Source organism: Spea bombifrons, chromosome 4 (assembly GCF_027358695.1).
Source record: "Spea bombifrons isolate aSpeBom1 chromosome 4, aSpeBom1.2.pri, whole genome shotgun sequence".
Taxonomy (NCBI): Eukaryota; Metazoa; Chordata; class Amphibia; order Anura; family Pelobatidae; genus Spea; species Spea bombifrons.
Genome location: NC_071090.1, coordinates 58,602,370 through 58,613,750, shown reverse-complemented (window position 1 = coordinate 58,613,750; position 11,381 = coordinate 58,602,370). Strand labels below are relative to the sequence as shown.

Below are 11,381 nucleotides of genomic sequence, written 5' to 3'. Positions count from 1 at the left end.
GAAAAGGTTTACTGGTAAATATTAATTCACATGTAAACTATTTTTTCATATTTAATAAAAACTATGATCGAGAAAAATGCATTTTCTGTTTTTATTTCCTTTTATTTGCGAACCTGCCCCCAGTTATGCATATCTGCCCCCCCAGATATGCCTTATATCCCCCTATATGCCACTCTGTCTCCTAGATATTCATTTTAACCCCCTATATGTCACTCTGCCTCCTTGATATTCCTTTTAACCGCCTATATGCCAGTCTGCCTCCCTGATATTCCTTTTAACCTCCTATATGCCACTCTGCCTCCCTAATATTCCTTTTAACTCCCTATATGGCAGTCTGCCTCCTGATATTCCTTTTAACCCCCTATATTCCACTCTGCCTGCCTGATACTCCTTTTAACCCCTCTATATGCCACTGCAGTGCTGCGGGGGATCTGGATCTTAGTCTTGTAGTCAGACCTCTATTTGAGGTCTGATTAGAAGACAACCTTGAATATAAGACTATGATTATTTTTCAGAGCATTTGCTCTGGAAAATACCTCGTCTTATAATCAAGCAAATACGGTAATTAGAAAGGGGTGCTCCTGACAGGAAAGAGTGGACACTAGTGGCTGCAGGTAGACATGACACATAGCCCAGGCTGCCAGGGTTGAACCCTGACAAGAACATATACGATTATGATTAAGTATGGGCCCCTGGGGTGAAGCATACAGAGAGTAGGGTGGGCCGGTACTCCACCCCGCAGATTAGAGAGACCTGGGGTGAATTAGAATACATGCCAGGAGTTCAGGCTCTGCTGAGCTGGTAGAGCGTCCATAGCATGCTGTTCCTTGGGTGCCACACATCATTATAGGTGGAACACATATCCGGACACTCAGCAGTAAGGACAGCAGCTGAGAAAATACATCATAGTATTCACGGATACAGATTTTAATTTAAATTGTATTTAATCTAGAATAATGCAATCAGGGATCTCCTCAAAAGTATGTAGACACCTGACCATGATACCTACGCTACTTATAAAACGTTTGGGGTAACTTAAAAAAAGTCCTTGTTTTTTAAATGAAAAGCCAATTGTGTCCATTAAAATAACATGAAATAGATCAGAAATATAGCACAGACGCTGTTAATCTTGTAAATTACTAAATATTCCCCATCCAGGAACCAGCAGCTATAGGATTAAATAATGTCCAGGTAGAATTTGTGTTTATGACAGTCAGTGTGTATGTATGTATGTGGGATAACTCTGTATGAATGCACGTAGTTCTGCCTATTAAGCATTTGTGAGTATGCATGTATTGTATGTGCATAATGCCATTGTATGTCTATGTACTCAATATCAGTGAAACAGTACAAAGATAGAAGCAGCATCCATGACAAATGTAAAGATTTACTATTCTGCCTTATATGACGTACTTGGTTATTTCTGCACAATCAGTAAGCCGACTAACTTTGATGCAGTGTGGAAACAAACACTTGCTTTGCATGATCATACCACCTGGCTTTGTTTGTAGTTACTTAACCTCTTGACAACAATTGACATGCCAGACACGTCAAAAAAATTGAGATGCCTAGCACGTTATGACTTTGGACAGGTGTATAACTACGATCGCTTTCTTCTCTTAAACAGTGTTTGCTGCAATGCCTCAATGTCAAAGTATTCAGCAACACCGAGACCTGCAGCAGAGGCCCTGTCTGGTCACTTCACAGAGCAACAACGTGCGCCATATTGAATATAGTGCCACCCGTTTGCTTAAAGGAAGGCATGTGTGGCCCCTTCACAAAAATTCTTGCATGGAAATAGTTAAAATACTGGCATTTTAAATGTCCATGGGGTGTCTAGTTTAAAAATAAATGTATGATTTGATTGGGTAAATCGAATTAGCCGGTTTCAATGATGTCCCAAAAATAGGACATGGACACAGACTAACCAGATGTTGAAATTCCAACAAAAATGCGCACCTCCCAAAGGTGATGTTTTACCTACAAACCTATCAGGAGATTTTTTCTGAACACATATTAGGGTGCTGTTTGGCAGTGACACATACCAGGGGCTATAAATTGATACCTGAAGTTCAATGTGAAAAAAATACCACCACAAATTTGGACAAAGGCTGGTGGTAAAGTTATGTTATATGATACGATCAAAATAATGGTATCTAAAGAAAGATACGGGATGTGTATGTCTGATTCTATGCCTCCAGTGCTGAGTTCACATGTGAACAATAATAATAACAATATTAATATATATATGATTGCTGAAAGCAATCACACTCCTATCATGCCCAGGCAACCAGTACATGCTAGAACCTGGACATGATAGGAGTGTGATTGCTGTTAACAATTATATATATGATATATATATATATATATATATATATATATATATATATATATATATATATATATATATATAATATAAATATTGTTATTTAATTTTTGTCCTATTTTGGTGTGTTACTTACTTTAAATAAAAGTGTTAGATTTTTTTATGGTGGGGGGGTCATATTCGGTTTCGGCCAGGTAAATGCTGCATTTTCAGTTTCAGTCCAGAATTTGTTTCGGTGCATCCCTACTACTAAGCCAGACAATGAAGTGGTAGGCCTACACCACATCAATGTTTGGCTTAGTATATAGTGATAGGAGTTATGCTGCACTATTGTCAATGTCTGGCTCAATGTATAGTGAGAGGGATTACGCTGTACCACCGTCAATGTGTGCCTCAGTATATAGTGATAGGTGTTATGCTATACCACCGTCAATGTCTGCCTCAGTATATAATGATAACAGTAATGCTGTACCACCTTCAGTGTCTGCGCCAGTAGATAACGGGGGGTGCCAAATACACGATCCGCCCCAGGTGCCAAATACTCTAGGTACGCCCCTGAGTGCATTTATTAAATGTGCTAGCTCTGCCTCTTGTGCTATAGATGTCATCTTCCCTGAGGGAAAAGAGGACATTTATTTTATAAGAAATATCTTATAATAAGAAAATATTCTTAAGCTAAAGACATTGAGCTTTCCTCTATAAAAATTTCAAACCATTAACTCCTTACAATGTGAATCAAGATTCTGGCATCATGTGTCACTTAAACTGTTAACGCTTTGTTAAACCAGATTATGACTGCGTGATAATTGAAAATGCAGTTCAACAATACAGAGGTTACTTTGCCTGAAGCTTTCCACAAGCCTTAAATCTAGATATAAAACTTCTAATACAAAACTAGGAGGTTTATTACATGGGAGCAGAAACTTACATCAGTAGTATTCTAAATGGTCTAGTGGTAGATTTCTTTGAACACCAAGCATCACCATAGAAAGAAAAAAAAACCTTAATAATAAAAAAAAAATATTGAATGTTTCATTTTTATACTGCTCTACTACAAAAAAATAGGTGCCAATAATGTAATCTCTATAATATTTATTTATAAATTCTGTAAATGCCCAGGATTTAATTAATTCACACACATATATATATATATATATATATATATATATATATATATATATATATATAGATATATATATATATATATATGAAATATCACTTTGTCTACCACTAAAAAATAGCGATGTATAGGGTACTACTCAGAAATAATCTTGGTTCTCTTAAAACAGATAATTTATTTTACAACATCTGTAAATAAAAGCAGCTTTTGCAATTAATGATAAGGCATTGCTCCAATTGTTAAGACAACCGTCCAACATACAGTAAACAAAAGATATTAAAGTGAAAGTGAGTGGGCAAAATGTTTCTTTAAGTGACAAACAGAGAGGGGGGGTCACAAAGCGCAGGGTAGTGCTATAACATCGCAGCACTATAGAGGGTGCTAAATGAGCCAGAGGGGGAGCTTACACAACACACTGGTGTCAAAGGGAATCAATATTTTAATAAATGTAGCCAGATAATGCATAAAACTAAGGGGTTGAATGGACAAATGCATCCACTTACAGAACACTGTGCAAGAGTATGTCTCCAACTTCTGATGAATCAGGCTTAATAAAATGCTTGTTGTTAAATAGCTGATCATCAAAGAGTCTTCAATCATTCATTCGATACCATCGTAAAATAACTTTTTAAAGTAGTTTTGTGATGAAAATAGTAGTTTCCGGGTATCGAACATTGACATTTAAATCCACAAAAGCATCGTAGATGGAATAGCAGAAACACAGTATGTATTGCCTATACATGGACATACCAGGCAGACATTTTCCCCCACAAGGACATACCCTTGTGCACATACGAGAAGTTTATCTTAGAATGGACTTCTCTTAATGAAATGGAAAGCACTATTTTGACATTGTTCATGATACTTACTACATGTCCATGTAAAAGTATATTTGTCACAATAAACATTTATCCCAGTCAGTCCGGTCCTGACTGGGCCTATTTTAAGGTAGGGGCCTGGAGCTGCAACTCCATCAGCCCCTAAGTCAATCCGGCCCTGCCGTGGGCCCGGTCGCAGTTGCTGCTTGCTCCGGCAACAAGGTAAGTAGGGTGAGGGAGGGGGTGCAGTGAGAAGGGGCAGGGGGGGTTAGATATTGAGAAATGGGGAGAGGGGGTACATAGTGAGAAGGGGCAGATAAGATGGGGAGAGGGGGTAGTGTGAATGCGTATGAGAATGAATGAATAAATGTGTGGATGAATTGTGTGAATGTATATAAAAAAACCAAAAAATTAAAAACCCCCGATGTTTTAATTTAAACCCTGTGCAGCAGCACACCTGTAAGGCCGACCCTGGTGGGGGCTTCCTGGCCCCTTAGAGTGGCGGACCTGGTCGCAGTTGCGGTGGGCTTAAGGGGCAGGTGCCCCTTACGCTCTGCGTTAATGCGGCCGTAGAGGCCGCATAGGCCCAGTCTGTCCGGTTCTGACTGGGCCTATTTTAAGGTAGGTGCCTGGAGCTGCAGCTCCATCAGCCCCTAAGTCAATCCGGCCCTGCCGCGGCCCGGCCCACCGGGCAAATGCCGGTGTGCCCGATGGCCAGTCCGGGCCTGGGTGTGGCACAATTATTGGCAACTTTATCAATTCATATGAGCAAAATATATTTGGGTTATATTCCTATTGATATTTTACATATTTACTACATCTGGGTGACTAGGAACAGGAAATTTTATAGCAAGACAGGAGGCTTCGTATTTTGCATTAAACCTTCTTTACTGTTAACCTCCAGCAGCAAAACAGTTAACAGAGAACAATAAAACAACCAATAGGAACACAGGAAACAGTCTATAAAAGTCTGCAGCTCAAGAAACTCCTCCTCTTTCTTTGCTGCTTAACCTCCAGGTGAGAACATTCCATTATATTTCTTAGTGTCTGAGCACTGTTATATATTATATTTTATTTACTTTACATTATCTGTATATTATTTTGGGTACCTGTGCAGCTGGGTTTTCTCTGTATTTCCCATTTGCTGCTTTTTTCCCTTCCCTGCGGGCATCTTGGTGCCCTCTCTCTTGTTTCTCTTACCTCAGTTCTGCTTGTCTGTCAGGCCTTGTGGTTTCCCGCCCTTTAGGTTTTTCCTCTACCGCCATTCGGCGTTTCTCTTTTATTATTTTTTCTTCCTTACGCGGCGGCTTGGCCGCGATTTGTAGTTCCCCCGCCTGCCGCGTGTAGGTGCGTGGCGGCTTCCCGTGTTGCCGCGCGGCGGCTTCCAAAACGCGTTGCCGCGCGGCGGTTTGTCGCTCTGAGGCGCGGCGGCTCGCCGCATTGATGCGCGGCGGCTCGCCGCATTGATGCGCGGCGGCTTGCCGCATTGATGTGCGGCGACCTGCTGTTTTCCTGCCGCGGCTACTTTTCGTTCGGCGGTCTCCCTCGGCGTCTTCTTCGGCCCGTTTCCCGCGCGTCGGTCGGGCCCTCGCCCACGTGTTGCGGCTGCGTTGCGGCCCATATATTTTCACCGCTCGGCTAGTTTTTTCGCTGTGGGTCGTCCGCGGCGTGGTGGTAGCCCCGGCCTTTCTCTCTGGCGGCCTTCACCACGCGGCGCTCGGCCGTTTGTAGCTTTTGGGGCCTTTCTTGGCCGCTTTGCTTGTTTTTTCTTTCAGGGTTTTTTACGTTTTAGGTGTTTTGAAGACCCTTATTGGTTTACATTCGCCAGGGCATTTACAAGACAAATATAACATTGCATGTACTACACCATCTGGATGGAATCTGACTTCAGGGTAACCCCCTGCTGACCTCCCCATGGGTGAACCCCCACTGCCCATTACTGTTATGGCCTTACCTTTAAGAATCTGTGGATGAACCCCTTTCAGGCCTGTTCTCTGGGGTGACCCCCTTACTGGATTTTGGCTCACTGGGTGACCCCTTTTTACCTCTGCTCGGGTAGCCCCCCTGCAGTTATCAGGCGTGGTGAACCCCACTCCTCTGGGCACGTTGTTGGGGATACGGCACCTACCTTGCTGCATTTTACTGTTCGGGTGAACCCCGGTTATTTGGCCTGTGCCTGGATTTTGCCCTACTCACTCCTTGTTTTGTGTTCCCATCAGACACACTTGGAGTACCATGGCCGAAGATTTGCAAAACCAACTCCCGGCGTCCGTACAGGCCTGGCTTCGCTCCGCTCTGGCTGCATCACTACCTGCCGCCCTCGAGGAGCTCCAATCTGCGCGCCCGGCGCCCCCTAGCGTTTCCCCTACTGGGGTTGAGGAGTCAGATGCGGGTGGTTCGTCTTCCCCCGCGGGCACTGCTGCTTCCCAGAAGCGTACCTGGAGCGAACTACCTTCAACGTCAGCTAAGGGAAAGACCCCTCTAAAAAAGGCCCGCAGTTCGGCCCTTCCCATGATCTCTCCAACGGAGGACCTCGCTGACTATGAGGTTTTGGATGAGTACTGCGCTGGTTCTTCTGGACTGGCCTCCCCTGCCCGGGAACGAGACTTCGCTCCAGATCCTCCCAAAATTCCGCTCAACCCGTCCAGCGCTCCTGACCAACCGTTTGAGGTTACGGATGACCTCGGCACTCCGTTGTTTGACCCCAGAGCCCTTCGCCACCCACGCTCTTCAGAGTGGACTCCTTCGGCGCACATTGCCGAGTTCTTGCGGTTCTGGATCCGCCGTCCTCTAGACAAGGACGTACGTCAACGACTCCGCTCTGAGTGTCCTCGTCCTACGGTCAAGGATAAAGTCCTTAATACTCCCGAGTTCGACCAGACTTTCGTGACTTTCCTTACCAAGAATGGTAAAGACCCTCGTAAGGGCATTGAGCTGGGTTTGCGCTCTGCCCAAGATAAACTTTTGGACGTCTCGGGCCCTTTGACGCAAGTCTTCCAAATGGCTGACGAAGCCATCACTGATGGCACTCCTCTGGACCCCCAGTTGGTTCGCGACTGGACTCAGCGAGCCTTATGTCTTTTGGGCAACGCCAATTGTGCCATCTCCTCCGAGCGACGCAAGGCGGCGTTATTTAAACTGGACGCCAAGTTGGCCGAGTTGGCCCCTAAGGAGCTGGGCGCTGAAGCTAAAGGTCTACTCTTTGGCGAGAAATTTATTAAAGATTTGAGCCAACACGTGAACTTGTTCACCTCCCTCACCAAGGCCCAGACCAACATGAGGCGTGTATTCCAGTCAGGGAGTCGTTTTTCCTCCAGAGCTGGCCGGCAGCGGGGTCGTGCCGCCAGCAGAACGGCCTCGTTTGGCTCAAGACCCCGGTTTCCGGACGCCTCCACCGCCTACCGCTCCCACTACCGGCTTCCATTCTCCAGAGGTGGTTCCAGGGGCAGAGGTTTTTCGTCCTCCAGGGGAAGATCGGCATCAGGTAAGACTGTTTCCTATTCTTCCTCACATTCCTGTCGGGGGTCGGCTCGCCCGTTTTTTCCATGTTTGGTCTCGCCTCACGTCCGATCCTTGGGTCCTTCAGACTGTCATGGGTTTCCGTCTCGAGTTTCTCTCTGTCCCTCGGCAAGCTTCTCTCCCTCCTCTCCCCAGGCTGTCTCGCGACGCCGCGTCCCTAGTGCACTCCGAGCTCTCCTCTCTCCTAGAGAAGGGTGCCATCGAATTGGCAGATTCCCCTGCCGGCTTTATCAGCAACATTTTCTTGGTGCGCAAGAAATCAGGGGAGTTCCGCCCGGTCATCAACCTCCGGGCCCTCACTTCAAAATGGAGGGCATACATCTCCTCCGCGACCTTCTCAGGGAGAACGATTGGTTCTCTCGCCTCGACCTCAAGGACGCCTACCTCACCGTCCCTGTCCATCAGGACGATCGGAGGTTTCTGCGGTTTCGCTGGCGCGGCCGCCTTTGGCAGTTCACCTGCCTCCCTTTTGGCCTCAGCTCCGCTCCGTGGTGCTTCACCAAGCTGTTGAAGCCGGTCATGGAGTTCCTTCGAGCCCGCGGTATTCGTTCCATAATTTATTTGGACGATATCCTCCTCATGGCCCAGGATATAGAGTCCCTGCGTCGCGATACTTACCTGGCGGTCCACCTGCTTCAGGATTTGGGGTTTGTCATCAACGAGGCCAAATCGGTTTTAGTCCCAACACAGGTCGTTCAGTTCCTCGGGTTCTCGGTGGATTCGGTGGCGTCCGTCCTCAGACTTCCCCGCGACAAGGTCTTGGTGATCAAGAAGGAGATCCGCAGGCTCCTGCGCGGTGGCTTGGTCTCGCTCAGGAACCTCGCCAGGGTTATTGGCCTGCTGTCCGCATCCATTCAGGCCATATTCCCGGCCCCCCTCCACTATCGGGCTCTTCAGCGCCTGAAGACGAGGCACCTTCGCCAGTCGGCCTCCTACGACACGATGATCTCCCTGTCGGACGAGGCCCGGTTAGAACTCCACTGGTGGTTGGTCCACATGGACGCGTGGAACGGCCGTGCCATTTTCGGGTCAAGTCCAGATTTTGTCTTGGACTCCGACGCCAGCCTATCTGGTTGGGGAGCAGTTTGCGGGGATACTGCTACCGGGGGTCCTTGGACCACGGAGGAGCGCGATCTCCATATCAATTGCCTGGAGCTCATCGCTGGCTCGTTCGCGGTTCGCAGCTTCATGAAGGGAGTCACGCATTGTTCCTTGGTGCTGCGCATGGACAACGTCTCCGCCGTTCGCTACATCAACAGGCTGGGGGGCTCCAGATCCCGGCTCCTCACAGAGCTCACCAAGGATCTTTACCAGTTCTGCCTGGACAATCATCTGTCCATACGGGCGGAGTACCTTCCTGGCAAGGAAAATCTTGTAGCGGATTGGTTTTCCCGACATTGGAGGGACGTGAGCGATTGGCGCCTTCTACCGAGCGTGTTCCACTCTCTCCACCTTTGTCGGGGTCCTCTCCATCTGGACCTTTTCGCATCCCGGTCGAATCGCCAGACAGAGGCGTTCTTCAGCTGGCTCCCAGATCCGCTGTCCTCGGCGGTGGATGCCTTCCTGCAGTCTTGGCCTCTCCAGGGAGCATATGCCTTTCCCCCATTCAACATGATCCTCCGGACTCTGCATGCAGTCAGTCGTCAGGGTGTCTCTATCCTTTTGATAGCACCCCTATGGAGGACTCAGCCGTGGTTCCCGTTGCTTCTGGAACTGTCGTGCGCAGATCCTCTGATCCTTCCCTCGACCTGGGATCTGCTTCAGGATCCGGAGGGGAACCCTCATCCTCTTATCCTCCAGGATCGTCTGACGCTGGTGGCTTGGTTGGTTTCCGGGGATCCTGGCATGTGCCGGGCTTATCGGAGTCAGCTAGAAACCTGCTCTGGGGCTCTTGGGCCCCAGGCACCCGGAGATCTTACCTCCAGGCTTGGAACGCCTGGAGTCGCTGGTGTCTGGTTCGACACCTTGATCCCCTTACTGCACCTGTGACGGCGGTCCTTAATTTTTTGGCCCATCTTTTTTCCTTGGGCAGGTCCTACCGCACCATTAATTTGTTTCGTTCGGCCATTTCGGCTGCTCACGTTCCGGTACAGGGTTTGGGTGTCGGTAAGGATCCGGCGGTCTGTCGTCTCCTTCGTGGTGTTAGGCTCTCTAGACCCCCGCAGGCTCGTTATCGGTCCTTCTGGGATGTCTCCCGGGTTCTCAATTTTTTGGAAACTTGGCCGGATAACGATGGCCTGTCTTTCCGTCAGCTTTCCGCTAAGACGGCTCTTCTCCTGTGTCTCGTTTCCTTTCGCCGGGTGTCCGATATTCGGGCTTTTGATGTGTCCTCTTTTTCGTTTACTCCCGAGGGTGTCTCGGTCTCCGTGTCTCGTAGGACGAAGTCCAACTCTTCCTCGGTGTCTTACCCTTACTTTCCTGAGCGGCCACTCCTTTGTGTGGCCCGGTGTGTCCATTCTTACCTCACCAGGTCGGCTACGTTTCGGTCGTCCCTCTCGGGTCCGCTCTTCATCTCTTACGTACGTCCCTTTCGTCCGGTCTCGGTCCCTACCCTTTCCAGGTGGATCCGTTGGCTTCTTCTTTTGGCTGGCATTGATGGCTCCTTTGGAGCGCACTCGGTTCGTGGCGCGGCCGCCTCCGCGGCTTTGTCGGCCGGCTGTTCAATTTCAGACCTGTTGTCGGCGGCGGATTGGTCCAGGGAATCAACTTTCCGGACCTTTTATTTCCGGACCCCGACTCATGCGGCTTTGGCGTTGCTTTAGCTGCGTTAAAATTGCAAAATACGAAGCCTCCTGTCTTGCTATAAAATTAGGGATTAATCTAGCCTTGGTGCAGTATTAATCTAAATTTTATTAAAGACAGGAGGCGAGTATTTTCCCCCCCTTTCTCGTTGTTCTGTCCCTCCCTTCTTTGTCTTCCTATGGTGGCATGTTTGGGGGGTTATCGGGGGTTTTGTCTATTGTTGCTTTGTGACTATGTGTGATCATGATTTGCTGGTCTGTTGCATGGTACTGTCACGTTCTCTGTCTTCCAGGTCGTCCTCCGGTGGTGTGAGGTGTTGGTGCCATGGTGTTCCTGTTTTCTACTCTGTTCCTGATGGGATGTTGTGGCTGTCGTTTTCAGCTTCGCAAAGAAAGAGGAGGAGTTTCTTGAGCTGCAGACTTTTATAGACTGTTTCCTGTGTTCCTATTGGTTGTTTTATTGTTCTCTGTTAACTGTTTTGCTGCTGGAGGTTAACAGTAAAGAAGGTTTAATGCAAAATACTCGCCTCCTGTCTTTAATAAAATTTAGATTAATACTGCACCAAGGCTAGATTAATCCCTAATTGTCTAACCATGACTTCCTGTTTCACATAGGCACATCTCTTAGTCCTTTTTTTTTTTTTTTAATTCCATTGGTTCTTAAGGTATTAAAAAGAAAACAATACAATATTTTTACAAGAATTATTTTAATGTGATATCAATCATAAAAATATAAGTATACAACAAATGTAATTGGCCTGACATAATCCAACATCTTGCCGTAACTTTAGTCTAAGTAAAGTTACTCAGGTCACCGTACTTTAAATCATAGGTCGCATTAAAAACTAATCACCAAA

The 11,381-nt window shown here is 47.2% G+C and overlaps 1 long non-coding RNA gene across 1 annotated transcript; it reads left to right on the top strand.

Annotated features, from left to right (window-relative positions):
- Positions 1–7,572: 7,572 nt before the first annotated feature.
- Positions 7,573–11,084, top strand: LOC128490392 (uncharacterized). The gene is made up of 2 exons (XR_008353943.1): positions 7,573–7,748; positions 10,818–11,084. It is a non-coding gene; the product is annotated as an uncharacterized LOC128490392 (long non-coding RNA).
- The last annotated feature ends 297 nt before the right edge of the window (positions 11,085–11,381 follow it).